This window comes from Mustela lutreola, chromosome 1 (genome assembly GCF_030435805.1).
Source record: "Mustela lutreola isolate mMusLut2 chromosome 1, mMusLut2.pri, whole genome shotgun sequence".
In the NCBI taxonomy this organism is placed as follows: Eukaryota; Metazoa; Chordata; class Mammalia; order Carnivora; family Mustelidae; genus Mustela; species Mustela lutreola.
In genome coordinates this window covers 287,429,973-287,453,105 of record NC_081290.1, presented here as the reverse complement: position 1 = coordinate 287,453,105, position 23,133 = coordinate 287,429,973, and the positions used below count along the sequence as shown (strand labels likewise).

The window sequence follows — 23,133 nt, the reverse complement described above, 5'->3', positions numbered from 1 at the left end:
GTGCGAGCCCTGGTGCCTAGGAAAGCTGAGCCTGCATTTCTGCAGAAAACACGGTCTCAACATGGGCTTTGCGAGGGCCAGGCACTCCCATTTCTGGTTCCCCTGCCTTCCCGAGTGCGAGTGCGGAAGGAATGGAACCTTTCCCCCTGAGCTTGCACGGAGCCACAGGACATCTGTTAGCCACGAAGGCCTGAGCGGAAACAGAACATGATGGCATATGAGGGCTGGGGCTGGGGGGGCGTCTCCCAGTTCTGGAGACCCGGAGGGGACAGCTGAGGTGGGGAGTCACCGAGACCCATGGTGGCGAGCGAGAAGCAGACCATCACTGCCCTCCACCACGCCACCCAGACACAGGGATGTTCATTATCACAGACTAACTCGGCCCATGCTGGCGCATACAGGCGCCTCCCGTCCGTCCCCTGCCCCGCAGCTCCCTCCCCTTCTGAAGGTTTAGTCTCCAGCCAGGTCTTTAAGAAACACACACGTTTCCTCCTCTATGACGTTAGGGAAGAAAATCTGAGCCTCGCTTGCAGTAGTCTTCAGGCTCTGATCTGTGACCCACTACGCTCCCCATTGGCAGCCCAGATGTCCCCCTTCTCTGGTGCCAGCTGGGGTCCCCACCATAAGACACGCAGCGGGACCCCTTGACAACATTGCTGTCCCCAGACTGGGCTCTCCACTGACTCGCAGTCCGGCTGGCTGGTTTCGGACGCATGCTTCCTGTCCCGTAGTGGAATGTGTGGGGCGACGCCCCCGCTTCAGGCCACAGCAGCCCCGTCGGCCCCCAGACCCCATACAGGGATCATCAGCGCTTCCCCGTGATTCGCTGGGCGTGGGGGTTCACCGCAGCGCTGGAGGCTGTTACTCCCAGGACTCGGAGAAACCGGTCCCGTTGAGAACAACAATTGCCACAGTGAAGTCTCGGGGAGGAAGCCGAGGTTCCAGCTGGGACGGCAGGTCGGTCCTGACTTTGCGGTGCCGCCCGCCGGCATACACACCCCTCTCCTTTGCACACGCACCCTGGGATCTGTGCACGGAGCTCCCGCCTCCCCTCCTCCTCCTTGGCGTGAAGGTCTTCGAACTAGACAAGAAGCCACCGCACGTAGCTGCCATGACTCCTTTAACCACAGGTTCTGTTTAATGTTATTTTCAACACACACATGGCGACAAACACTCACACCTGCACCAGCCTCTGAAGCACCCCACCAGCTGTCATTATAGAACAACAACAAAAAAAAAACCAGGTATGGAAGTTATCCATATTTAGTGGTTCTTCAGATCATTGATCGCACACTGCACAGCTGTCTGCATGCTCAGTGCTTGGCTGTGGAGCCTCCCGGCCCCGCTTCCCTCGGTGCCTTTCACGGTGGCGAAATTCGGTCCCTCCCGACCCGCAATGCTCTTGGTGGACGCCACCCACGGCACCGGCGCTGCAAGGCACTCGGGGGATCCACAGGGAGAAGCTGAGAAGGATCCAGCAAGTGAAGGACTGTTTATAATTCCTTGTGATGCACATTTCATAATTAAGTTATTATTGAGCCAATCAACCTTCCGTGCCAGGGCCTACAACGCAAACACTTGTTTGGCAAGAGCGTTAAGTCTCTGCTAACGAAGAGGACTTGGTAGGATCTCTGGGTGGGGCGAGGGTCCAGGTGAAACCCTCTCTGGCCTCAGGCATCCCCCTGATTGGGGTAGAAAGACCTCGCTCACGGCTCCAGCGCCACGGGGATGCCTCCTGCCAGTCTGTTCACTGGCCATGGGCCTTCCCACCCGAGCACGTCCCAGGGCCATCCACGCTCCTGGGGACCCAGTCCAGTGTCCCACACAAGCCTGAGTGGGCTCTCAGGCACCATGGGGCTCTCCTGTCTTTTGTCCAGCAAACGGGGAAATGAATGTTTACAGCAGTGCAATGTTTAATGCAGCAAATGAATATTTGCAGCACCACTTTCGTGTGGAATGCTGGGTCACTGGGGTCCTGCAGGAGGGAAGCAGGCACAGCTTGCTTGGACAAGAAGGGAGAGTGTAGTCGGATGGCCAGTGGACACCGAGGAAGACCGGTGTCCCCAGACTGTTCCCAGGCGGTTTCCTGAGTATCTAAGGACCTTGGCTCAGGGCAGCCACAGAGTCACTTGGCACAGCCATCAGCAAGCATGGGGGGGGGCAGCTTTTACTATCCTTAAAAAATCCAATTAACTTTAATTGAAAATTTAATTGAAAAATCAATTCATTTTATTATTGTAAAAAAAAAGCGTACTCTCAGAATTCTGAAACTTGCTCTAAAATCCGTCCTTCCGTTTTCCTGTGCACCACCCCCCAATTCTTGAATTTGAGGGTGTGCTCCGAATACAGCATGACCTCACGTCACTGAAGGTTCTGTGCATGGAAGCCCCCCATCGCCACCCTGGATCTCCACGGACGATGCATGGCCAACAGGAGCTGGGCAAGGTCGAATTCGCTCCGTCAACCGTTCCTCCCTTGGTGGCAGCCCCCGTGCCAACCCCAGGCTTCTATTTCTCGATTAAATATCTGATTCTCTCAGCCAGTCTTCCTAATGATAAGTGCTAACACGCACATGTCTTAGTGACTGGCTCTGTGCGGGGCTACTTCCTATGCATCATTTCACTTACCCTCTTAAAACCCAATGAAATACACACTATTATTGTCCCTTTTTGACAAACAAGGAATCTGGGGCTCAGCGTGCCCAAGCCGGCCCCCCAGCACCCTCCAGCTGGTACGCGTGGATCCAGGGCTCGGGTCCTAGATGGCACAGCGGACACCAGCTCTGCGCTGGACCCACCCACCGGGCCAGCCCACCTCCTTCAGGACGGATCCTGTTTTCTGTGTTCCAGACTTTCGAGATGCCTTCTTCCACTGGCCTGTTTTGCCAAACACACAACAACAACAACACAATTTCCTGTTTGTTTTGTTCAGAGGGTGTGGGCGGGGTGGTTTTGAGGTCCAAAAACTTGCAGGGACCCGATAAGCATCAGCTGACATTGTCCATGACACAAATCAGAGATTCTAGGATCAAAGACGCTTGCCTTAGCCCTCCGCCTCTTCTCCTCCCAAACTCAGGCCTCCCTCTACCTCAGAAAGGTGCCCGGTGGGGGTGGCAGCACACAGAGACGGGGAGAGGTGGTTTCCCCCATGAGAAGCTGCTCGGGGCTTTTATCTTTACCATTACCTTGACAAAACTTCAGTATTCTTTAATAATCGCACTAAATTATAATGTTGCTATGTTAATAACAATGTAACAATAACATCGCAATTGTAAATAATAGTAACATTGTTATAGTAATAATAATAACATGACACTCATGAACACAGGAGTGACTGTTCCGTATTTCCTCGCATCCTGGGCTCCGGACACCCCCACTTTGCCCGCGGGGATCCAGTGGAGGTTGGAACAAGGCGGCGGGGGAAGGGAGGAGATGCAGGTGATGGGGGGTCTGCCCCACTCAAGCGGCTAACGGCCGTTCCCATATCTGAAGTCACTTTGTAGGAGGCGTCGGACACACAGTAGGGGCATGAGATGGTAGAGCAGCGTTTCCAGGAACAGCTACCTCAGGGCACACGGACTGGGTCTCGGGGCATCCAGGCCACCTAGGTAACAGCAGGTTCAGCCGACTGTTGTGTGATGGCAGAGGACAGGCAGGGCGGACAGCGGTGGGACACAGCCCAGCCGTCTGCAGGCTGGTAAAGTGTCAGCCTGGAGGGCGACCCCAGACTCCCCAGTTGTGAGCACTGCAGCGGCCCTGGCTTACCCACCACGGTGGTCCTGCCCCGGTAGAGGGGGGGTGGCCTTCCGTCCCCATGGGGTGGACGTGGGGCAGCAGCAGAACCCAGGCGCCTCGGCGGGGCTCCTGGGGCTCCCTCAGACTCCAGGTTGCACAGCCCCGTTGAAATGGCCTCCTGTCTCAGGACCCCACACCCAGCCCCACCCAAAGGCGCTATGCAGGAGCGGCCTCTTGTTTCCTGCCCCACACCTTGTGGCTCCTTGCAGGCCCGGTCTAGAGAGAGAGGGAAAGGAAATCTCCTTGGAGGAGATGATCCGCGCCCCCCCCCCGCCCCCCGTCCGCCTCTCCTGCGGAGTGAGAAGCTCAGAGCCTCCCCCGCCTGCCCCCAGGCTCTCACCAGAGAAGCCGATCAGACTCAGGTGGGAGGAAGCCAAATAATTTACTGTGTGACTGTGAGACATTTTCTTTTGACTTTTATATTACTTCTTCCATCTAGAATTAATTTCCTTAACTCTAACTTCGGGAAGGGCAGAGAGGCTCTTCTTCAAAGCGGGAAGCCTGCCGCGCGGCCCCTCCCCCTCCCAGACATGGCCACAGACCAGACGACTTGCTGTCATCAATTCCTTCCTTAATGTTACTCTCTTTAGATGTTTCTCTCAGAGGAGTGGACGCCTGGAAGTCGCCTCTCCCCACGAAAATCAGCTCCACGTTCTTCATGCTGAATTACTACGGAGTTTCTGCCGCTGTGCCGTGGTCCCGGACCTGTGTCTGTCACCCTGCCCCTCCCTCACCGGCCCCACGTGCGTGTTTAGCAACGTCTTCTTCTGCAGGGGAAGGTGGCAGACGCCGCCTCCTTCCGTGTCGGCTCTGAGCCGTTCGAGCCGGGACCTGGGTCGGATTCGCCCCCCCCCCCCGCACGCTGGGTTCCCTCGGGGCTGAGTTTCTTCCATTAGATTAATCCAGAGACTTGGTTGGCAGCAGGTGACAGAGGGGAGAGGGTGTGACCCATGAGCTGGCCCTGGGCCATCGGAGGCTCCGCACGCCCTCCTGTCCTTGGAAAGCGCCCCCCCGGTGGGAGCCGTTCCCATGGGCTCCGCTGCGAGAGAGTGACGTGGGCTTGAGACCACCTGGACGGTGTAGCCGCTGAGCCCTGTTAAGGCCTCGCTGTGAACTTCCACCCTGGGGGATGGGTGCGGAGTTCTCCTTGGCTGGGAGCCCCCTTCCTCCGCACACCCGCCAGCCCCTCCGTGCCAGACCCCTGCCCGCCCCCCACCGTTGGGCCTCCAACACCTGCCCTTTGCTCCAACATCCACTGGGGCCCTGGGAATGGGCACCCAAGCGGCGCAAGACAGCCTCACTCCCACTCCAGGATTTCCAGCCGGTGGAGGGACAGCAGGGCCCGGGGTCCGTGAGGACCGGACGCCCATGCCGCCAAGCGGGCCAGGACAGGAATGGAGATAGGAGCCGAGCAGGAAGTTTCCCTGAAGAGGGGGTGGGGGCCTCCTGAGAGGGGGTGAGGATGGGGGTGGGTGGGTGAGAAGGTGGGGACACCTGAGGGCCTCAGGAGGAGCTGGGACCTGGCCCAGGGGCGCTGGGAGCCCACGAGTGGCTGCAGGGGAGCCCCGCCTCGAGGACCGTGGACAGCACGGCCCGAGCAGCAGGAGACTGACCGTGCGTGGGGGTGGCCGGAGGATGGGGTTCATGCACCTGCTGGGGACGGCGATAGGCCGGACACAAGATGGGTGAGGGGGGGGTGTGAGGGGCAGGTCCTGGACACCCCGGGTCCCCGACATAGAGCCACAAGCAGTCACACAGACGATGGTGTGAACACAAGCGCATGATTTCTTCCAGATAAACACGCACACACGAGAGCCTATATTCCGTGTAGGCTAATTTCGCGAGGCATTGCCAAGCTGCTTTCCAGGGTGGCGGTGCGCCCACACAGGACCACCAACCACGGAGGAGGGACTAGAGCACCTTCTCCTGTGCTGCGGCCACCTGCGCCTCTGCTGTGGGGGAGGGGCTGCCCAAGTCCCCTGCCACGTCTGTGCTGAGCTGCCCAGTCGATGGGTGCTGAGTTCCAAGACGGCGCTCGGAGAATTCCGTCCGGGTCTGGGTCCTTCGTCAGGCCCGCGATCTGCAAGGACTTTTCTCCCCGTCTGCAACATGACTCTTCTTCTCTTGACAGGATGTCCTTGAGAGAGCAGAAAGTCTAAACTTTCATGTTTGCCCATTTTCTTTCCTTTTTCACACTTCTGCTGTGGTCGCAAAGACCTTGGACCCCAAACCGGACGGGCTTTCTCCTGCTTTTGCTCTAGGGGTCGTGTAGCTCTGATCCGTTATGGTGATCTCTGATCACGCGGACACAATTTTTTATAGAGTAAAAGCTGTATTTGTTTCCCACACGGATGATCAACCATTCTAGTCACCACTGGCTGAAAAGATTTCACCACTTTTTACTATTATTATTTTTTTGAGGTGTTTTTCTTTTTTTAATGATTTTTATTTATTTGACTGAGAGAGATAACAAGTAGACAGAGAGGTAGGCAGAGAGAGAGGAGGAAGCAGGCTCCCCACTGAGCAGAGCCCAATGTGGGGCTCGATCCCAGGACCCTGAGATCATGACCTGAGCAGAAAGCAGAAGCTTAACCCACTGAGCCACCACCCAGGTGCCCCACCACTTTTTATTATTTTAAAGTAACTTTTCCTTTTCTGTCATTTATCCATTTTTCAAGTAGGATTTTTGATGATTTCTATTACTTTAGATCTAAATAGATGTCTACTTTGGAAAGATCTTTATATACTTAGGACCTGTGTTAACTTTTTAAGGCATAGGTTTAAATTTGTTCTCTGGCCGTTCATCCTTCCTTTAGCTTGATTTTGTTTCCTGGGCTGTCGTCCCGTGAGAGACCCTCACTCCCCTGTGGCCTGATTTCAACTTTTCCCCTTGGAATATCTGACATGTTTAGAAAGGCCTTCCAAGCTCTCTCTACCTTGAAATTCTGAGAATCATCATCTGTGGCGTTCTCTGATGTTTTATTATTTTGCATTTAATGGCTACATCTTTTTTTGAAAAACAAGATTTTATGTATGTATGTATGTATGTACGTATGTATGTACATATGTATGTATGTATGTATGTATTTAAGCAGGAGAGGGGCAGAGAGAAGACCTAGAATCTCCAGCAGGCTCTCCCTTGAGCGTGGAGCCTGTGACCGGGCTCGATCCTATGACCTTGAGATCATCACCTAAGCCGAAACCAAGAGTCGGACCCTCAAGCAGCTGAGCCCCCCAGGCACCCCTACTGGCAACACCTTTCACCTGTCACTTATCTTTGTCAGGAGGAGTGGGTGAGGGATTTAGCTGTATTTAAAAATTGCTCAGCCAATAAACACCAATTATTGCCTACTTCTTTTTATACGTTTTTCAAAATTTTTATTTATTTATTTAACAGAGAGAGGGGGAGAGAGAACCAGCAGGGGGAGCGGCAGGCAGAGAGAGAGCGCGCACGAGAAGCAGACTCCCCGTTGAGCAGAGAGCTGGATGCAGGGCTCGATCCCAGCGCCCCAGCATCATGATCTGAGCTGAAGACAGACACTTCGCTGGCTGAGCCGCTCAGGCACCCCCTTCTTATACATTTTTAAAACGCGTGTATGGCGGACTGAATTCCACCATGGGCTCCCGCACGGGTCCCTCCCTCCCTCTCTTCTCTGACATCGAGCTGGGCGTCCGCTGGGCATGTGCGGAGCGCCAGGCTGTGCGTGGGAGCCCCAGGTCCAGGTGAGCAAGGAGACCCCAGGCCCCCCAAAAGCACACCGCGCTGATGCCCAGACCGCCCTCCAGCTCCCACGGGAGCAGGCGGTCCAGGAGGCGGGGTGGCAACGAAATCCGGAGGAAAGGGAGGCGCAGGCCCCGGTGAGGCTGCTTTCATTTCTGCGTCTGTGACCCGCCGTCAGCGACTGCCTGGGAATTACGGTAGCTTTTCAGTGTGTTTAACGTCGGGCCTCCTCCGCTTGTGTTCTTTCTGGAGGTTTTTCTTGTTACACCGAAGTCGATTTTTATCACAGACTAGCAGCTCTACGGAAAAGGCATAAATCATAACCTCGCGGCCGGAGGAGTTTTCCCAGTGCGAACCCACCCACGCGTGCAGCTCTCGGACCCAGGGACAGGGTGTTCCCAGCACCCATAAAGTCCCCTGTCTCCCTCTGCGTGCCAGGGTGCAACATCACAGATCGTTCCCGCCTGTTTTCCAGCCTTATACAGATGGAATTGCACAGTACGTGTGTCTTCCACGTAACGTGCCAATTACGAGATTAGTCCCGCTCTGCGTGAGGCCGGGGCTCCTCCGTCATTGCTGTGGACCGGATCGGCTTGGGGGGACGTGGGGCCACTGTTCCTTCCCATCTCTGCTGAGCACCCGCAGCCCTCTTGCCCACGCCTTCCTGTGCACAGACGTTCTCGTGGCTCCCAGGTGAGCACCTCTGCGCAGAGCAGTGTGGCCCCAGCACACACCGCAGAACCCCTTCCCAAGGCATCTGTACCTGCAGCCACCGGCAGAGCCCACTGTGCAAGGACCCGCGTCCCCTCCAGCATCCAGTACGTCCTGCCTTTCTCAGGTTGGCAGATTAGAAGTGATCTCACGGTGGGCCTCTTTTCTCTCTGGGCACTAATAAATTGGGCACCTCTCCATATGCTTGCCCACCATTTCGATGGCCTCTTGGGTGAGGGCTGCCCAAATCTTTTGCCTATGTTTTTGTTGGGATTGCCTTTTTAGCTTAATCTTTTCTATGTTCTAGATATAAGTGTGTGTATATATATATATGGGCATGCTGATTCCTTCGGATAAACTGCATGCCAACAGGGGGCTTGAATGTAATGTGGTTTAGAGGAAGAACTGCAGCTTCACGGCGCGACAGGCCCTGAGAGCAGCAGAGGCCGCGGCCCCCGGAGCACGAGCCCTGCGAGGCGTGTGTCTGAGCACATTACACACATTTACCACCGTCACCTTTTCTGCAGCTCTGCGGCTTCTCTCTGCCGTCACAGGAGTGGGAATTACAGGAGTGGAAATGGGTGAAGAGACAGACAAAAATGACAGGCTTCATTTCAGCCAGTTAGAAAATCACAGCACCTCCCCTAATGATACGTTTGTCTTCTTTTTAAAAATACCTAACCTTTCCCATTGAATTTTCTTGCTCAGTTGCATGGGCTGGCACTTCCAGAGAAATACTCGGAAGTGGGGATGTTAGCCAGCGCCAGCTCTCGTGTTTTGTTCCGGAACGGAATGAGAAGGATTTCACGCTTCATACGGAACGCAAAACTGGCTTGGGTTTTTCATATTTAAAGCTGAACAATATTAAATATTCTCAAGCCAATTCTTTTTTCTTTTCTTTTCTTTTAACTAGAAGGTTCTTTGGCTCAGACATATCTCCTAATGGATGAATTAACATAGAAGCAAGGCGGCGATGTTGGGATAACCCTCACTCCCTCATGCGTGTTGTTGTTTTGTTTTCGATTTTTTTTAAAAGATTTCATTTATTTATTTGACACAGAGAGAGAGAGAGAAAGAGAGAGATCATAAGCAGGCAGAGAGGCAGGCGTGGGGGGGGGGGAGCAGGCTCCCCGCTGAGCAGAGAGCCCGATAAAGGACTCGATCCCAGGACCCTAAGATCATGACCCGAGCTGAAGGCAGAGGCTTAACCCACTGAGCCACCCAGGTGCCCCTGTTTTTGCTTTTTTTTCTTTCTTTATAGTTCTGTTTTATTTTCTTTGCTGGTGATCTTCAAGTTTCCTTATTGTTTGCTTGCCAAGGAAACCCCGCACGTCTCTGAGCTCGTCGGAATGGGGCCTTCTGGCAGGGTTGGTTGCGCCATAATCGCGTCAAGTTGCTAGCGCAGCTTTGCATCCGCAAACCCTCTCCCTCCTCCAGGGCCCTCGCGGGGCGGAGCCTCATCGACGTCACACAGAACCACACGCCATTTGGGTTTCCCCCGAAAGCTGTGCCTGAAACCTAGACTTGGGGACAGACTGCTTGCCAATAGAGAGGTGACCCTGGAAGCAGAATTAAGGGAAGAGGGTAGGGGAGCCCCAAAGCAGTGTTTGGTTAAGATCTCTGCTGTAAGCAAGGGACGCACCAGACTGGGGTGGGGGGCGAGGCCGGCCGGTGGCACTGAGTGTTGCCCCCCCAGCCTCCCTCCTGGCTTCCACCGGGACTAGAGCGGCCCCTGGAACTGACTCCTCTCTTCCTCTGGCTGCGCTGGCAGGGGCAGGAGGCCTGGGGAAGTTCCCACGCAGGACACTTAGAGGCCGGCCTCAAGGGCAGAGCTCCAGCCCCTCTCCTCCTGCCCCCCACCCTCCCCAGCAAGAACAGCTCCCGACCAGCCCCTCTGTGGTCTCAGATTCCAGGAGGGCAAACTCGCCTTCTGCTCTCCGGTGTTAGCAGCTGCATCTCCTGCAACCAGACGGCCAGTCTCAGGAAGTTTTCAAAACACATCCGTGGAAAATAAATTCATGCAAATTAATGGGGAGTAGTCAGACTCCTCGAGGAGGAGATGCAGAGGGCAAGGTAGGAGGCACATGAGGAGTCGTTAAGGGATTTGTGTATCGATAGCGCCAAGTTTGTGTCTGAGCTAGGACTTGTTATAAAATTACGGAGAAAGGAGTGACTTGCCCACTATCTGCTGCGTGGGGGTAATGTGGGGTGAGTAGACCTCTTGGTGGAGTGGAAAACACTGCAAAAACACGGGACTCTGGCAGCGATGGGGGAATGAGGCAGACTTGTTGGCTGGAGTATGTACCTTCACCTGCCTTTACCTGATTTCACCTGGGCACACCTGCCTTTACCTGGCTCTGACCCCACGTCCTTGGGCAAGCCTCATCTCTCTCTGCACACCAGCTTCCCACCTGGAAGCTGGAGGGTAGAGTTGGGGACGTCCCCTTGGGCAGCCCGGGCACATGCCTCTGAAATGGTGTGGGCCTCTGGGTCCCAGACCCAGGAGCCGCTCTGGAGAGAGCCACGCCTGCTGCTGCAAGCGACAAGGGTCCCGGTTAATCTAAGCCACAAAATATTTATAATGTTTTTCCCAGGACAGAGGAGTTGGTTCTGTTTTGCCTGTCTTAACGGACGGTGCCCCAGTTTCTAGGACTCCGTAGAATAGCTCCTCTTTCTGGGAAGTCCTGGGGCTCTCTGTGCTCAGTGGGCAGCCCCTAAAGGCTGAGACCGATGGCTGATGGCTTCAGGTTTGACTGGAAAGAAGAGCTCCTCAAATGAGAAACCAGGTACTTCATTCCAACATCGTCATATGTGCTTAGGGGGCGGGGGCCCAGGAAAAGGCAGTTTACAGAAACAAAAACAGGGAGGTCTCGGGCGCCTGGGTGGCTCAGCAGGTTAAAGCCTCTGCCTTCGGCTCAGGTCATGATCCCAGGATCCTGGGATCAAGCCCCGCGTCAGGCTCTCTGCTCGGCGGGGACCCTGCTTCCTCCCCTCTCTCTGCCTGCCTCTCTGCCTACTTGTGATCTCTGTCTGTCAAATCAATAAATAAAATCTTAAAAAAATAAAACTAAATTAAAACAACAACAACAACAAACCAGGGAGGTCTGAAATCGAGAAGCAGAAAAAGATGATTGCCCTTTTCCTACACCGAAACTAAAGCCAGGAGCCCTTATGACATGGGCCACCCCGGGTCCACTGTTGACAGGCTCTGTGCTGCGTGGAGGCCCAGACCGCAGCAGGGACAGGCTGTCAAGGGTGAACATGTGCCCCGAAATCCGCAATTGCGTGCTGGGGTTTGACAAGGTGCTGTTGTGGGGTCCTCGGTCCCAAGCCTTTCACAAGACGCTCTCGACTCAAGGGATGTCTCAAAGCACAAGGTTGGACTGGGTGTCCCTAAAGGGACACAAAGAAACTGGGATGTGGCAGGATGTGTGTCATTAACGTGCCAGAAGATGGGGCTCCCATGGAGGGCTGTCGCCAGACAACAAACAGATCCGAGGGACTGGAGGGGTGGCCGAGGGGCGTCCCCTTGGGTGGACAAGCTGGCAGAGGCCTGGGTCCCTGGGGAAGTGTTTCTTGAAGATAGCACAATGCTTCTGGCACTGGAGCTCTCTGTGGGGACCCCAGAAATGTCTTCACAGCTGCATTAGGGCCAGCAGTCTCCTCTGCTGTCCTCGGTCCTTGAAATCTGGGGTGGCAAACTGGTTTGGAGGTGGTGACACGCTGGGGATTTCTCTTTGATTTGGAATTGTAGGCAAACACATGGCTCTTTTTAGACGGCACGCTTTGTTTGGGGCCACGAGGTCTGATGTAAGTTGCGTGGCGATAAAGCCGTCCCTCCCCCCCCCCCCCAACATAAGCCACATCTTGGATCTGCCAGTGACAAACCCAAGGAACATGGGAACATTCTGCTGGCGGATCCTCTTTCCCCTCTGCAGAATCCCCCATTTGCACGTCAAAGAAATTATGCCCGATCCTGCCAGGGGCTCGTTCTTCCCACTTAGGGATTGTTATTATTTGACTGATTGCCTCCTTTATTCACTCAACAAACATTATAGGAAGTCTCAAGCTTAAGGCACCAGAGGACAGAAAGAAGCCTGCATCTGGCAGCTGCCCTCGAGGACTTCCAGTATTTGCTCCACGTGTGTCCTGAAATAGTTAGGGCCCAAACACAACTTTTTTTTTTTTTTTTTTTTTTTAACCTAAGTGCTTTTAAAGACTTCTTTGAAATGTGGGACAATTATGCAAGCAGGGGTAAAAAAAAAAGTATCTAGAGCAAATATTTAACTTTGCCTTTGGTGTGTTGAAGTCAGTGGCCCATGCAAATCTCTCAGGCATGTTCTGTAAGATTGACTTTAAAAAGTATGTCTACCGTAATACCTTATAAATATATAAAAATAAAAACGCATTTATAGAATCTCTCTGTTTTTCCTGGGTCGACGCAGAATGGGCTTTGTAAAATGCAAGCGTGTTCTACATCCCAGCCAGGAGGGTGGTGTCTGGCCCCCCCTTCCTACCCCCCCAACTCACACTGCAGATCTTGGAAAGGACTTGCTTTCCCTTCTTCCAGAACATGGCAAAACGCAGGCCACCGAAACCTCCGGAGCTGGTGTAACTAGCAATGAATTAGTGGAGGCGTGAGAAGTTATTAGCCAATGGCTCCTACCAGGTTGGGAGGAGTAACTCCACGACCACGCCGGGAGCTGGGACCAGGGTTCCTGACAACCTTCCCGCTCTGGGTTTTGGCAAACCTGGCGATCCCCAAGCCCTAGATAATAACAGGGCTCCTGGGCGTCCCCGGAGGCCGCCTTCGCCTCCCGGATTCATCTGAGCGGTGGGCTTGTACTCCCCTACCCCCCACCCCGAATCCTTCCCTGGCTGGGAGGGCGGTGGGCCCAGGTGGAAGGTGGCCGGGGAGGCAGATGGCGGCGTCGCCCAGGCACAAAGTTTTCCTGGGCTCTGCAAACGCGCTGCCGCGCCGTCGGCCTCGGGATTTCTGAATCCTTTAACATAAAACACGCCGGGGCGGGAGGCGGCGGCGTTCGGGATAATCGCGCCGCGCGGACCGGGCTGTACAAAATTAAAGGACTTTCTGGTCCCCGGGCTTGCTCGGGGAAGGGGGGCGGCGAGGCACGCAGCCCGGGGCGGGGCGGCGCGCGGAGGCGGCCCCGGGCGCCCGCCGTCTCCCGGGGTTGCCACAACAGACCCCGCGCGCCGCGCCCGAGTCGTCGCCGGGGCCCGAGCGGCCGGGGCAGGTGCGGAGGCGCTGGGTCCCCGGCGCGGGAGGGGTCCGGGGCGGGCCGCGCACGCGGGTCCTGGGCCGCGCGCGCCCTTTGGCGGCGAGACGGCCCCTCCCCCACGCTCTCCGGCCCCAGCCGCCCGCGCCGGGCGGAGGGGAGGGACCGCCCAGCAGCCCCGCGAGGAGCCCCCCGCCCCGGCCGCAGCGCGGGGCGGAGCCGCGGCGCCCCCCACCCCACCCCCGACACCTGAGCGGCCGCGGCTCCGGCTGCTCCCGCGCTCCGGCCGGCTTGGGCGCGGCGCCGCTCGAGTCCCCGCGGCGGAGCCAGGTGCGCGCGGACGTCGGCCCTCCCCGGGGGCTCCCACCCCGCCCGACTCCCGAGCGGCCGCCCGGGAAAGGTAAGGCGGCGGCGGGGGGCACGGGGAGCCGCGGGCGCGGGGCGGGGGTGGCCCGAACGACAGTGGGTGGCCCCCGGGCGCCCGACCCTGTCCACCCGCTGCCTTTTGGGTGCGTCTGGATTACAGGAGCACCAACGACCGGGTAAGCGCAGTACTGAACCCGTCGGAGCCGGGGTGGGGGTGCGGGATGGGGGGTTGGGAAGAGGGTTCCGCGCGTCCCGTGGGGGTCGCTTCTCTGTGAGGACACCTCCCCGGCTTCCTTTGCAGTAGGGGCCGGTTTAAACGGCTCTGGAAGAGGCGTGGGCGCAGAGCGCAGGAGCGCCGTTTTTGTCCTCCTGGCGCACGAGCCCCCTCACCCCTAGCGCGTCCCGCGCCTGCCGCTGGGGCACCGCGGACCTACCTCCACCGCTTGCCCGGGGTCTGGTTGCCCTCGGTCGCCACCCGCCGGCCTGGGGACTTGGGTCTGCAGGCTTGGGAAGGAGCAGGCTCGGGGCCGCCAGGGGGCGCGCGGGGGGCGGGGACCCAAGACGCGGTCGCAGGGTCCCCAGAGACCCTGCAGCGGTCACCCAGCCTCGAGCCAGCTCACAGAGCCCCCATGCAGGTGCGCGCGGCTGGAGCAGCGGGCTCCGGGAGGCCGGAGCCGGCGCACTCGGCGCAGGCCTGGGGGGCCGCGGGTCGTGCCCCCGGATCCCGGGGGTCGCGCAGTGCCGGCGCCTGATGCCGGGCCTCTGTCCGCTGCGCGCCCCGGCCGGCGTTGGGTGGGTCGGGGGGCCGGGCTAGTGCAGGTGAGGGGCCCCGGCGGCCCGCCGCCGCCACCCGTGAATTATGCAGGAGGCTGGCACCGGCGCGCTCGAGTTGCTCAAGTTTCCCTGGCAACTTTCGCCCGGGCGTCCCTCCTCCCCGCGGCCGGCAGCTCCGCCCGCACAGCCCGCGGCCCGGGCGCCCCCGCAGGGCTGGCGGGGAGCGAGGCGCGCCTGGAGACACCGACCGCTCACTCGCCACCGGAGCTGGGGCTGCTGGACTGCAGGTGCGACCCCCGGGGAGGACCTCGCCCGGGATCGGAGGGTGCGGGGATCGGGGTGGCCCTCGCCGCCCGGGTTCGGAGGGGGCGGCTCCGCGGTAGACCTCGCAGCCTGGGTTCGGAGGGCGCCAGGGCCGGGGTGGACCCTCCGGTCTGGGTCCGGAGAGCGTAGGGGCCGGGGTGGACCTCGCCGCCCGGGTTCGGAGGGGGCGGTTCCGCGGTAGACCTCGCAGCCTGGGTTCGGAGGGCGCGGGGGCCGGGGTGGACCCTTCGGTCCGGGTTCGGAGAGCGTAGGGGCCGGGGTGGACCTCGCCGCCCGGGTTCGGAGGGTGCGCGGGTTCCACCGCTCGACGCGGGATTCGAGGGCGGGCACGCCGGCGAGTTTGTGTTTCGGTGGGGCTGGGGGCGCCCAAGGGGGGCTCGGCCGGTGCTCTTGGCCGTGGAGTTCGTGGAGGAGCTTTTAAAGCGACCCTGAGCCGCTGTTAGGAAGGACCTGGGCCGCTTAGGTCGCGGTGCTTAGGGGCCTGGTGGGCCGGCAGCTGTGGGCACGGCCCGGGGAGTCCCCAGAGGCTTTCCAGAAACGAAGTGCCTTCCGCAAGGGGTTGGAGGTAGTAAAAACTGGATGGTTTGTGACCTCTTTTTTGTTCGAAACTCAAGTTGGATTTAATGAGGTCAGCCCTCTAATTAAATTAAGCTCCAAGAATTAGAGAGGTAATTTCGGAAGCCCTCCGTTGGGGGCGGCGCTTTGATCGCTCGCTGGGACTCGCCCCGCGACCCCGCTGCCCGCGCCTCCGGGAGGGGCTGTCTCCCCTGGATTCAGCCTCGACCCAGCTGTCCTGGGAGGATCTGCTGGATCTGGGGGTTTCGGTGTGTCCAGAAGCCTCCTCCCCCCACCCCCCGGGGGCGGCTGCGTTTGAGAGCTCAGTTTTGACACCGATCCGTTCCCACTGGGGATCCTCCGCTCCTGGGGCTGGGAGTGGAAGTGGCCTTGCTGGGGGCTGTTAATGAGCCCTCCAGCTGCTCGTATCTTTAAGGAGGCCCGAAGGAGACCCTTGTCTGAATAGGAATTAGTGGTTGGGTGTAAGTCTTGGGAAGTTGGTGCCCTCGTCTTGCTAAGAAATTTCTGGATTTCCAAGAAGGAGGAATTGAGTGGAAAGCCAGGGGCTCCTCTGGGCCCGTGAGGGACGAGCCCCAACTGTTCAAGTAGCAACAGGCATGCTTGAACCATGAGATTTTGCTTATAAAGGCAGCTCCCAGCGGGCGGGTGCCTGCGCAGGGCGGCTTTGAGCAAATCCCTTCAGGTTGGGGAAGGGGGCGGGGATCTTCCCGCCTACCCTGCACCGGTGTAATTTGCTAGAGAAAGCCCTTTTCACATTCAGGAGAGTTTCCTAGGGACTTGGGTTCACTTCTTTAGCCGGTTCTAGGGCTTGTGTGCAGGGGGCCCCCCCTAGCTGACTTGTAGGGCCTGGGCCTCTTGCAGGCCCCATCTGGAGGGAGCCCTGGCCATCCAGGGTCAAGGGTCAGATGCCCGGCTCCCGGCCAGCAGGAGGTAACGCTGCTGTCAGATAGCATCACAGTTTATTCCATCTGTGGTGGGGGAGCAAGTTGGAAGAAAAAGCTTGACGCTAAGAAAAACATAAAAGAGTCCACCGGTATGCAGGAAAATCCTAGAAAAAAATGGATTAAAAAAGAAGAGATTTATTTATTTATTTATTTGACAGATCACAAGTAGGCAGAGAGGCAGGCAGAGAGAGGAGGAAGCAGGGTCCCTGCCAGGCAGAGAGCCTGACGCGGAACTCGATCCCAGGACCCTGAGATCATGACCTGAGCCGAAGGCAGAGGCTTTAACCCACTGAGCCACCCAGGTGCCCCCAAGGAAAAATGGATTTTTATAGAAAAGTAATTCTTTAGTTTAGTGTTGTCATTCGTGAGTCTGTCGAAGCCTTGAGTTCTGGTGTCTTTGTCATCTCGGGTGAGGAGGGGGGCTTTCCAAGAGGGGGTCAGTTTTGGGAGTTGGGTTGCTGAGGAGGCCAAGACCTGCCTCCGGCTCCAACTGAAGATTGGGGGTGAAGCTGCTCTCCCCCCCACACCCCCCTGCATCCTAGCCCCGTGACTCCTGAACTCTCACTTCTCGGGAACTCCCCACTCCTGCTGTGTATACTGCTGGCCCAGCCCCACCGGAGGCTGAGAAACAGTCCCGGGGAGCCTGTGGCAGGGAGGGGTGTGGCCGGAAAAGCCCCAGGGAGATGGTCCCTGATAGCCTCCTCTGAAGCCTCCAATTGTCCTGAGCCCCAGGGGCAGGGGCGGGGGTGGGGGTGGGGGACGGACGGGGACATTTATGATCTTTCCTCAAAGTGATCTACCGGCCTGCTGAATTCTCTGCTTTGACCAGGGAGGTGGGGAGGAAGGCCCCAGACCAAATCCGGTTAAAACATCTCTGGAATCCCCAGCCCTTCCCCCGGGCCCTTCTTGAAGGGGGATGGGCCGACTGCGTGAAGGGCGCCGGGGTTTGTGACTCCGGTGACCCAGTGCACCTGACCCCGCCGCCCAGGAAGGGGCCTGCTCTTCTGCGACAGTCTGAGGCGATCTGGGGTCTGTCCGATTGTCTCCGTGGGTCGCATCGGAGGGCCTGGCCTGAGCACGAGGCCTGCAGCTGGGCCCAGGGGCTGCCCCCCCCACCCCACGTCCCCCTACCATAGGGAACTTCCAGGCCAGTGGGGGAAGGGAAGGGGCGGGCCAAGTCATGCACAGGGGGACAGGGGTTGTGACAGAGGTGACCTTTGGGTGCTGTAGGGCGCCGAGAGGGACCCCAGCCCGATCTGGGGGAGCAAGGGGACGAGGGATATAGAAACACCTGTAGGAGGTCTGGATCGTCCGGTCATTTCTTTGCCTGCACTGCACTGGGACCTAGGCCCTAAGGGTCTTTTTCTTGTCCCAAAGGTAGGGAACCCCTAAGTGCCAGCAACCACGGTGGGGACAGCCGTTGTGTCTTGCTATCGATGACCTCAGTCAGGCCTCAGAGAGCTCCCGGGAGAGAGCTGTGCCGTCTTCTCCTTTCATAGACCGGGGACCGCAAGCTCAGAGGAGGGAAGCCTGGCCCCGGGGCGCACGGCTAGGAAGTGGGGCCTCAGGCACTGCGAGCCCAGCAGCCTTAGGTCCCCTTCCCTGCCCCATGCCCACCACAGGGGCAAGCAAGCAGATGACCCAGCGGGAAGATTCACCCGGTTAGACAATTGCTCTTCTTGTAACTGCTTGCAGAAGAGAGCTACAGTCGGAGAGGGAAAACCGGAGTTTCTGCTCAGACTTCTTGATGTGATAGGCCCTTTTATTTTCCTTGGAAGCAGATTCAAGGACTGTTTTGGAGTGACTGTGGGATGTGACTGTCACGGCCTCAGTCAGTCTTTGGGGGATGAGTTAGCATCTGCTATGAACTTTCCTACCCCCTCAAGGGGTTTCCAGTCTTAATGGGGGAAGGGGGAGGTGAGCCCCGTGCTGGGGCAGATCTGAGCGCCTGCGCCGAGCTCGGGGTCGGGACCCTGGGTGTGCAGCCAAGGCCCGTGTCTCTTTCTGGGAATCCGAGCCCATCAAAGCCCGTGGGGCTGCTGGGAGCTTGCGTTCAGCCGCAGTGGAGAGCAGAGCCGCCGGTGATTGGCTGCCAGATGTCAGTGCGGTGGGGGGGGGGGGGGCGACTGCGCCCGGTGACCGCTGGGGACAGTGTTGGAAAATTGTCCTTGTGGGATTTGCCAAGGACTCTCAGGGTGGCTCGGTGAGGGGTGTGCGTGTTGAATGAAGCCATGAACTCCCAGTGTGAAAGCTGCAGATTTCAAATGCTGGACCTTGGGGCGGGGGCTCCTGACTCCCTGGAAATTCCAGGGCCAGAGAGGCAGATTCGGAGCCCCCCCCCCCCCCCCCCAGAGGGTCCGCACCATCAGGAGTCCCGGGAGCACACTTTGAGCAGTGCTGCAGGTTTTGGCGGCCCAGTGGTTGGCAAGCCCTGAGCTGGTGGCTGAGGAGACTCCACAGGAGGCATTCATTAGGCGGCTAATCATTGCAGACCTACAAAGGCCCTGGGGCAGCAGTGGGGTTGGGTTGGGGGAGGATGGGCACATTTTTTCAAAGAGATTTTTTTTTTTTTGGCCTCTCAGCTCCCTGAAAGCATCATTTTTGTGTCCCTGTCTGTGTTTCCTGTGCCATTCTGTGTGAAAAATCCGAACGATCCACAAGTTCCGCAAAGCTGAGCGGATCTGGACTCTCGCCCCAGACGCCCTCACGCCCACCCTCGATTCCGGCCACACCAGTCCGACGAGGCTTCTCATGCGTTCTGAAGTCAACATATAAAATTATCCTTCATAGGTTTCAGTATTTGCAGAGGCTGGACAACCTCATCTGCGAGGTAAATACTGGCCCTTCGGAAGTAACCGGCCAGCTGGGGCTGTGTCCTCTGCTGTCGGAAGCTCCGGGGACGGGGCAGCCTCCTTGCCTTGGCAAACAGGTGGAGAAGCTCCCGGGACCCCTCCTGGTCCCTGTGCCTTCTTGAACGTCTGCTGCGACTGCCCCCAAGAGAGTTATCCTAACGGAATAGACTTGCACGCCGCTCGGTCTTTCACTCACCCACCTAGCACGTTTCTGTGCAAGGGAAAGGTACATACATTGGCTTTCAAAAAATGTTCCTGGGACCTCAAGTCACTCAGTGTCCCCCCAAATCAGGTGTGGATCCAGAAAGCCATAAGCTTGAACACTGTAAATGTCCCCCTGGCGTGCACGGCTCTGCTGGCCAGTGGTGTGTGTTTCTGGTGTTTTCTTTAGAGACTTGGTTGAGCCAACTTCCTGTGTTCAGTATAGGGAGCCCTTCCCCCGCGGCTCCCTCCCTCCACCCCTGGGGTTTGCAGGGTATGGAAGGTGGGAGGGGCTGCTGGGGAAGGGGACCCCGAGGCCTTTGTACCCTGAGCAGCATCTGGAGAAGGTTCCATTCAGACTGGCCCCTTGTGGTGGGTCTACTTTGAGGGGGGGGACGAGAAATGGGCTGGATGTTGCCCCACCTTCAGGGTTCCTGCTGGCGAGGCCCATCCTGGGACGGTGGGGACACCTAGGTGGCCGTAGGGACAAATGATGCCTGCCACCTGAATGCTCCAAGTCCTGCACACTGGGTGTCCTGCTCCAGAGTGTGCCTTCTTGGGGTTCTGTTCCCTTGCTCCCTGAGTTGAGAAATCCTGAAACCGCACCCAGATTCCTGGGTGGGGCGGGGAGGTCCAGGTGCTTTCTGAGCACGCAGCACGCACACAGAAGGGCAGGATGCGGCTGCCAGGTGGGTCCCGGAGGGCCTGGGCCCAGGGAGAGGGTCCCACATCCTGAGCAGAGCCGAAGGCCAGCCTGGGACCCTGGGGAGCAGGAGTGCCCTGTGGGGGCAGAGCGGCCTCCGATGCTGTCTCACTTGCATCTCTAAGAACACAGCACGGCTGCCACTGCTGTGGCTGCCACCCCCGGCGCAGTCTTTCTCCTTCCTGATTTCCGTGGTGGTGGTGTTCTGTGCTCCCACTGCAGGGGGCCTGGCCAGCTGCACGCATTTGCCTCTGCTTCTAGCAGGGCTCCAGGCAGACCGAGCCCCAGGAGAGGACCTGGGTCTTGGGGTCCTGCAGGGGCTCCAGATGTGGAGTCACGGGTTGTGGAAAAGGTCGCGTTGGGTGGACAGCATCAGCCATGCAGAACCAGCCAGCCCCGGTGGCTCCAGACTCTCCCTCCTGCACGCAGGGTCAGCCCCACGAAGCCCCGAGCCGGTCAGGCCCTGGCCTCTTCTTTCTTGGCCTCACTCTGAAGTTTTCAGACGTGGGTGGGCCAGCCCGCGGGCTGCTCTCAGGCCTGGCCTCAGGGATCCGTCGGGTTCCCAGGCGAGTAACCTCGGAGCTTTCTGGGCCGAGTCTGGCAGGGCTCACGCTGGCCGGCTGCTCTCCTGTCTTCCTCGGTCTGCCTGCGTCTTTGGGTTGCCGGGGATGGACGTGCATTCGGACCAGGTTTAGGGGGTATATTGTGGGGACACCGGGGTCCGCCCTGGGCCCTCTGTTTCTTTGTCGGGGGGACACCTGAGTGGCTAAAACATCAAAGTATTGGCAGTAGTGAGCGCATGGGGTTTGTTGGTCCCCGAGTGCGTTCCAGATGCAGATGCCCTGGGGAACGGGCCCTCGGGACATCACCCCCAAACTCCAGGGCAGGTGCCCAAGGCCCAGGGCATCTACCTAACAGCTGAAGGTCGTGCGGCCGCTCGCTCTGCCGCACAGAATTGCACCCGCCCCTGCCCTCCCCCACGGGCCGGGGGTGCAGAGAGGTTCTCAAACTTTTGGTCTAAGGACCCCTCTACCCTCTCTAGGGACCCCAGAGAGCTTTCGGTTCGCGCGCATCGTCTCTTGCAGTACGTGTCCTATTAGAAACTTAGGAGCAGTAAAAGTATTTAAATAGTCATGCCTTTAAAAATGATAACGATAAACCCATACACGTTTGTGTCAGTAACATTCTTACGGAGAACAGCCGTTTTCCAGAACGAGAAGAACTTCGGAGAGATGCGTGGCACGACTTACATTTTTGCAAAGTCCCTTTAGAGAGTGGCCTCGCAGTAGACGGGTGGGTTCTGGGCCTGCCTCGGCACTGAGCCTCAAGCCACGGCCCTGGCGTGCAGCTCCTGAAACCCCCCACATGTGGGAGGGCCGTGAGCGGGAAGATGCTGTGTCTCAGTGTTGCCAGGAGGACGGTTTGACTTCACAGAGGCCTGAAAGGGCTCTGGGGGAACCCCCCAGGATTCCCTGGGTCACACACTGAGGACCCCCGGAAGAGGTCTGGGACCAGCACTTGGACTGGGTGTGAGTTGAAAGCTGGCACTGCCCGGTCATCGGGGGGATGTTTCCAGGAACACCTGTCCTTTTTCTTGTCATTTAGGACGCGTCTGTGCAGTGTCATTGGGGGCTGCAGGGGGTCCTCGGGAGGGGGGGTCCCCGCACAGTTAGGGCGGTGGGATCCAGGCTCAGGGGAAGCAGGCAGCTGGCTCGGTCCACCCCCGGGTCTGATAGGGGCAGGGTCCTTTGCTATGAAAGGTGTACCTGGTTGAAGGTGTCTGAGGTCACCAAAAGCTCATCTCTGTGGGGATGGCAGCTGGGGACCCAGGTGGCTCCTTTGGTGACACTGGTCAGGCCAGAAGGCTGTTTTCGGATCCCCGTGAGGGTGTCCATGAGTGCAAGGACAGAGCCGCTGGGAGGAGGCAGCGTGGGGGCCACGGACATGCCCCCACCGTGTGACCTCCCGGGCGGCAGATGGGGCGCGCGGGGAGCCGACCGGGAGCACCACCAGGCGTCCTGCGTCTGCCGTCCCTGCCTGCTGGGGCTCCTCAGTCCGCCGGGCCTTAGTCAGGGCAGGGGCCACGGCAGCCCCGACGGGTGTTTTGGGTTTTGGGGTAAAGATTGTCCCCGGGACGTTGGAGGAGCAGCTCCTGTCACCCCCTGTGTGGGCGGGGCAGCTGGCCCTGGCCTGGCCTCCCCCTTCCCCGTGCTCCCTCTGGGGCCCTCGCTAGAGGAGGAGCCAGAGGGCCCCCTGGGCCCCGGGATCACAGATTCCGTTGTTCTGCAGACCAGCTGCTCAGGTTTTCAGGGGAGGTTGGGGGGGGCGGGGGATGGGTAAGTGCTCCCTGGGGGTATTGGGGGGTAGGGGTGCTTTCTCTGGGCCCTGGGGAAGGTCCAGCACTTCCCTTCCCTGCTAACCTCCAGGTCCTCTCTGGCAGAGCGAGTGAGGGCAGCAAACGCAGCTTTTGAAAGGAGCTGACACCCTCTGCAGGCTGCCGCCGCCCTGCCCCCTCCCCCCAAGCTTGGAGAGATGTTTGTCACTCATTGTGGAAGGGACCGATGGAGTTCCCTGCCCATATTTATGCCATTGGAGGAGGCGGAATTGGGGACTGGGCCCTGGGGTTAACGGTGGTTTAAGTTCTGGTTTCGGTTTTTGGTTCGTTCCCATTTAAACCCTAATGGCCCTTGGCCAGGCTGCATCGTCTTTGCAAACTTCAGTAGCTGCTTTACACTGTCATGGTGTTGGAACATCTCTAGACCGTGTCTCTGGCTCATGCCCTCCCCGCGGGTGGGGGTGGGCGGCCCTGGGAGGAGACCGTCCCTCAGGATGGCTGATGACGGGTGTTGTGGGGCACTGGTTCTTGTATAGCATGAAAGCGCAAGGCCCCCAGGCCAAGGGTCGAGGTTGTCGCACCTGTGGGTGCCCCC

The 23,133-nt window shown here is 58.4% G+C and overlaps 1 protein-coding gene across 4 annotated transcripts in view; it reads left to right on the top strand.

Moving 5' to 3' along the window:
- The first annotated feature begins 13,415 nt into the window (after positions 1 to 13,415).
- Positions 13,416 to 23,133, top strand: part of SHANK2 (SH3 and multiple ankyrin repeat domains 2) — a 453,117-nt gene continuing 443,399 nt past the window's right edge. For 2 of the 4 annotated variants that reach the window (XM_059150585.1, XM_059150583.1), the window contains exon 1: positions 13,416 to 13,863. The gene's annotated coding sequence lies outside the window, so the exon portion shown is untranslated. Of the gene's footprint in view, positions 13,864 to 13,933; positions 14,006 to 23,133 lie in introns of those variants that run through there. The other 2 variants (XM_059150584.1, XM_059150586.1) reach the window with 2 other exon arrangements.